Source organism: Pantherophis guttatus, chromosome 6 (genome assembly GCF_059756535.1).
Source record: "Pantherophis guttatus breed Tessera chromosome 6, ASM5975653v1, whole genome shotgun sequence".
In the NCBI taxonomy this organism is placed as follows: Eukaryota; Metazoa; Chordata; class Lepidosauria; order Squamata; family Colubridae; genus Pantherophis; species Pantherophis guttatus.
The window spans coordinates 94,501,313-94,507,365 of record NC_142068.1 but is presented as its reverse complement, the minus strand read 5'-3'; the positions used below and the strand labels follow the sequence as shown (position 1 = coordinate 94,507,365).

Sequence of the window (6,053 nt, the reverse complement as noted above, 5' to 3'; positions counted from 1 at the left end):
ATTAACTGGGTTTCATTGCTGGGTCGCTTTTGACTAACAAGTTTCTTTAGTCGGCTCCATAGATTTTCAATTGGGTGAAGGTCTGGGCTATTCCCAGGCCATTCCAGCAGTGGAATAGGATTATCTTGAAACTCCCCCCCCCAAAAAAAGTGGTGTTATTAGCCATCAAACCTCAAAAATACACTTTTTCCAAAAGGTTTCCACAATTTTGGCCACTACGGCATAGTCTGCCCTAATCCTAGCCTGGGAACCAAATGAATAAAAATGTAACCAAGGCAATGAAATATAACAAAATTGTGGTTTTCATTTAACACTAGTATGTAATGTCGTTTATATTATTATTGTATTGTATTATTATATTATATTTTATATTTTATATTATTTTATATTATTTTATATTATTTTATATTATTTTATATTATTTTATATTATATTATATTATATTATATTATATTATATTATATTATAGAGTAAATGTAGTTTTGCAAGGGACGGTAGAGCCACCACAAAGCCGTTTTTTTGGGGGGGGAAAAAAACCTGCGTCCTTCCTCCTCCGCCCCCGCCTCTTTTCTTCTGCTCTCGGCCCCTGTGGCTTGAAAGGCTACGGAGCATGCGCGCAGGAGGCCAGAGGAACGTTCCTTTCTCTCTGCCCCCCCCCCACCCCTCACCCCCCACCCCTCGCAATGTGCCAGGCAGGCGGAGGCGAAGAAACATCTCGCTCGTCGCCTAGCGCCACCTTCGGCAATTTCCGTCGAGGGCTCGGGTTGGGACTGACACGCCCTATCCCTAGAAAAGGTGCGTTAGGGCGGAGAATTGAAAAAAAAAAAGGGGGGGGACGAGTTTCCCGAACCCGCTCGGCAACCTCCGCCGGGGAAGGGCGAAGAAGCGTCCCTCGACGGCCGGACTCTTTATTTCTCTTCTCCAAAGCTGGTCCTTCCGGCCGCCTCTGATTGGACGCCTCGACGCCCCTTGGGCGGCGCCCGCCTCCTTTCCCGAGCCGTGATTGGAACCACCCCAATCCAAGGCGCGCCCCCCTCCCTTCCCAAGAGAGAGAGAGAGAGAGAGAGAGAGCGCCCGAGCCTCTGTTCTTTTTTTTTTCCCTCTCTCTCTCTTTCCCCCCCACTCTTTCTCCCACGCATGCGCGTGGGCCATCGCAAGGCGCCGTAAGAGGACCGACGGCGGCTCCACTCGGCCCGGGCGTCGAAGTGAGCAGACGCCGCCGCCGCCGCTTCTCCCCGCCCCGTCTAGGCCTCCGCTTCCCTCGGCCGGGGGACGCGCTTCGGACCTAGGCGACCCCGAGGGAGGCTCCGAGGACGATGCCCCGCGGGTGAGCGAGGGAGGCCCTCCTGGCCGGGCCTGGCGGGGCTCTTGGCGCTGCGGGACGGGCCGCCTGCGGTGGGGACGGGGCGCTGGCCTGGAAAGGCCCCCTGGGAGGGCGTGGAAGCGCCTTGGGAGTTGAGGGGCTGCCCCAGAGGGAAGGGGGGGGGCTGGAAGGGGCCCGGAGTCCCCCCTGAGCTTTGGGGAGGGGGGCGGGAAGGGCTGGTCCTCCTCCTCCCCCTCCTCCTCCCTCCTTTCTTTCTTTCTTTCCCTTCTTCCTCCCTCCCTTCCTTCCTTCCACTTCTTTCCTTACCTCCTCCCTACCTTCACCCATCGTCCTCCCTTCTCCTTCCTTCCTTTCCCCCTTTTCCTTCCTTCCTTCTCCTTCCTCCCTCTCCCCTTTCTTCTTCTTTTCTTCCTTCCCTCCCTCTTTTCCTTCCTTTCTTCCCCTTCCTTCCTTCCCCTTATTCCTTCCTTCCTTTCCTCCCACTTTCCTTCCTTCCTCCCTTCTTTCCTTCCTTCCTTCCCCTTCCTTCCTTCCTTTCCTCCTCCCTGCCTTTCCCCCCACTTTCCTTCCTTCCTCCCTTCTTTTCTTCCTCCTTTCCCCTTCCTTCCTTCCTCCCTTCTTCTTTTCTTCCTTCCCTCCCTCTTTTCCGTCCTTTCTTCCTTCCTTCCCCTTCTTCCTTCCTTCCTTTCCTCCTCTCTACCTTTTCCCCCACTTTCCTTCCTTCCTTCTGTCCTTTCCTTCCTTCCTTCCCCTTCCTTCCTTCCTTCCTTTCCTCCTCCCTACCTTTCTCCCCACCTTCCTTCCTTCCTCCCTTCTTTCCTTCCTTCCTTCCTCCCTTCTTCTTTTCTTCCTTCCCTCCCTCTTTTCCGTCCTTTCTTCCTTCCTTCCTTCCCATTCTTCCTTCCTTCCTTTCCTCCTCTCTACCTTTCTCCCCACCTTCCTTCCTTCCTTCCTTTTTAATTAAGGGGGTGGTTTGTCGTCCCTTCACCCCTTGAAGTAAACAAAAAGGATCAAAGGAGTGCCTAATTAGCAGCCTTAATCAAGCCAGAGTCGTTGCTGCTCCTCTGCAGGACACCCCAAATTAAAGAAGCTGTGGGTAATCCGGTTGCACTTGGTTTGGGGAGCATGGGACGGAGAAATGAGCTTGGTGGATCTCCTCTACACCTCCCCCCCCCAATAAAAGAGATCTATATTTGGGGATGGATTGCCACCGATCAGTTTGGAAAGGGCTAGCATTAAGCCTCTTCGATTGTTGATGGCTCAGTTGTTTTCTTTGGCTACAAATCCTGGTTGGATATATTGTTGGTCATTCATTGGTTACTATTTATTGGGTAAGGAAAAAAAAAAAATAAATCTAATGAAACCATTTGATGACAGAGGTGGTAGACAGGGGCATTTCCATAAAAGGCTACAGAAAAGAAAGTAATTGATAAAGTTTGGGATTGGAAGATGTGTATTTTGTTCTTGCTGTGGTTTGTGTTCACTGGGAAAATACTGTGAGTGTTCGACCACGGTCTTTAAACTTCTCCCCTTCCTAATGTTTGGGCCATAGTATGTGCCGCTAGTGATAATACGTTTTGTAGTCCAACTTTCCCAAAAATCACCAGCTTGGGCAAGGATAATTTTGATACAGTCCAAGCTCTAGAAACATCATGTGTGTAAGACAGGGGTCCTTACACTTTGTCTGGTGTTTCTTTGTACTTTGTACTTTTGTTCCCTCTTGTGTGTTGTGTGTACCCCATTTGGGACAGAGCAAATAGGATCTGTGACTAATTTTCCAGAGTGGGTTGGCCAATACTTCTCGCTGTCTTCCACTGCTGTTTATCTTTTCTTTTGCACAAGATTATCACGTGAAACAGCACTTCCGGAGAAAAACACTTTTTTCCAAGTTTGCCAGTAACATTTATGAGATGTTTTAACAGGTGTATCTTCTCCAGCAAATCCATGGCATGACTTGAATAGCAAGTGGTTACAGGGTAGACTAGAAAATATGTACTTGCCCCTGCATCAAAAATCCTGTTTTGGTCCTTGTTACGTGCCGTTTAAGAATCCATTTGAGATTAAACGAATGTGTTTCTTCAAACTAGGTTCTGCATTCTCTAGCAAGTCTCCAGTCACATGCAATTTTTTTTAACAAAAAAAATATTCATTTCTTTTATAGTGAGACTGGAATGCACACTTACTATAGTTAAGCTGTTTATCTCCACTTGTTTCATGGGTCTTGCTTAAAATGCTCAGGAAATTGGAAGTTACTTACCTCTTAGTAAGAAAGTTGAGATATTAAACAGCAGTTTGAAGTCTTCAACTTGCTCTTGTATTAATCTTTAGGAATATGCTGAATGTTATTTGTTCAAGGTCTGCATTGTTTCAGTTTTGAACTTGATAGGACAGGGGTCCCCAAACTTGGCAGCGTTAAGACGTGTGGACTTCAACACTCAGAATTCTCCAGCCAGCATAGCTGGCTGGAGAATTCTGGGAGTTGAAGTCCACAAGTCTTAAAGCTGCCAAGTTTGAAGACCTCTGTGATAGGATATGTCAGTAGTTACAGTCCTTTGTGTTAACCATATGATGGGGAATAAGTGAAAGTGAGGTTTCTGAGTTCAGCAGCTGATGTACAGTATATGACTTCTTTTTTTGAATATTGGAAAGCCTGCTCAGAAGCCACCCTGCGTTCGTACCATCCAAATATGAGATGCTAGTAGGCTTGACAATAAAATACACTCATATCTGGATTAGAAGCTTCCCTCTGCATCCTGTCCCTTAGGGAATGTCACCTACCTGAATCCCAGGTTAGGCCTGTACAGTCACTACCTCCCAACTCTGGAATGATGCTCTCTTAAGAGCAGACAGACTACAAAGTCCTGCTAGTCTTTCAAAGCACCTTTGAGCTGGCTATTTCTTTGAGAGCCCTGTGGGTCATCTTAATTTCTCCTAGGACAGGAGTCAGCTACCCATGACTCTGGAGCCGCATGTGGCTCTTTCATCCCTCTGCTGCGGCTCCCTGTTGCCGGTCGGTTCCACAATCAATAGGGCTTTTGGTTAGGACAGGTAGAGGAAAAAGGACGCCATGCTAGGAGGAGACTATGGTGTGGGAACCGGACTTCCAGTCGGCTCCAGAATTGAATGGGGGGCTTCCGATTAGGACCTTTGTGGCCAGGGTGGATAAAAATCAATGATTTTTTTAAAAAAATCAAAAAAATCAGATTTTTTTTATTTAAATGAGATTTTTTTTATTTAAATCGGATTTTTTTTTATTTTTATCGAATTTATTTTAATAAAAAACTTTTGGGATAAAAATCTATCGTAAAATAGTTTTCTGTTTAAGATACATAAATAATTTAGTTTATTCAGCATGAAATGGAGCTTAGTTATGTAGCATGAGGCTGTATATTCTGCAACACTGGGACTATCGGGGAGTCAACAGTGGGTCAAAGGAGTAGCAGTTGCTCTTTAAAAATTATGATTTAAATCGAGTTGATTTAAATCAAGCCTTTTTACTAGTGATTTAAATCATGATTTAAATTGTGATTTAAATCAACTCGATTTAAATCAAATCCACTCTGTTTGTGGCTCTTTGAGTGTTTAAAGTTGCTGACCCCTGTCCTAGGAGATGATTGTATTATGACGCTTGGGGTGTTATTTATTACATTATGTTTATGTTTATTACATTGATTACATTGTGTTTAGTCTTTCATCTTATTCTTGTTTTGGAGATCAGTAAACCATTCAGTTCAGATCGGATCATCATATAGGCTTTGTATGTATGTATAAATAAATATTTGAATTTAGTCACCAACACTTGGGAAGATTCTTCTATTATTCTTTCCTCTTCTCCTCTGGAGGGTTAGAAGTCTTTCACGTGCAGATTTTGGAATATAGAAGTGGTAAGAGAGCCCTGCTACTCCCCAGTATATTGTAATTTATAATCACTTGGAATTTTGGAAGCAGAAATGAAGTGGAGAAAACTAGGGCCAAAATATAATTTTTGTTTTAAAAAAAACCAACCTTAAAGGTATTTACAACATATTAAAGATTACTATAAGAGGACTTTGTCAAGGCCATCATCAAGATAATGTAAATGGAAAAACAAAATTTAAGTAGAAGAAAAATGCATAATTTGTACTACGTTTGTAAAAGTAGAATAAATTTCTTGGTGAAATTTTAGAAACTGCTGCCAGATGGTAAGGTAGAACTGAAATTGCAATGTGTTTGAAGTTCCATCCTTATTGGAAGTAGTTCACAATCTTACTTTGATCGTTAAAATGCCACGTGAGAAACATTGCCTTTTTCATTAAAGTAGATGGCTGTATCAGAAAGTTGATCCAGTTGTGATCAATAGAGTTTAGCCCCTAAATTTGTTATCTTAAATTTGTGGATTACAAGTACAGGTTTAGGTGATCCTGCCTTACAGTAATTGAGATTAAATGATAGGATTATTTATTTGAGGATTGTGCTTTCATATTTTTTTTTAAATAATTCAAAATGCAAGGAGCAATAGGCATGTATGTATAATAGAAAATAGCCTAGCCTGCCTTTAAGAAACAACGCTTCAGTTCTTTTGGGCCAGTTAAACTGTCTTTTATTCTATTATCAATTTTTTATTTATTGAGTCTTAAATTGATCGTTTTCACAGCTAATAAGAGAACAGCAGTTCACGTAGTAACCGTTTGAAGTTATGGCACTGGAAAAAAAAAGTGATGTGACTATTTTTCACACATATGACCGTTGT

At 43.7% G+C, this 6,053-nt stretch overlaps 1 protein-coding gene across 1 annotated transcript in view; it reads left to right on the top strand.

Annotated features, from left to right (window-relative positions):
* The first annotated feature begins 807 nt into the window (after positions 1-807).
* The window catches only part of BMPR1A (bone morphogenetic protein receptor type 1A), an 82,079-nt gene continuing 76,833 nt past the window's right edge, over positions 808-6,053 (top strand). The window contains exon 1 of the mRNA XM_034435384.3: positions 808-1,327. The gene's annotated coding sequence lies outside the window, so the exon portion shown is untranslated. The remainder of the gene's footprint in view (positions 1,328-6,053) is intronic.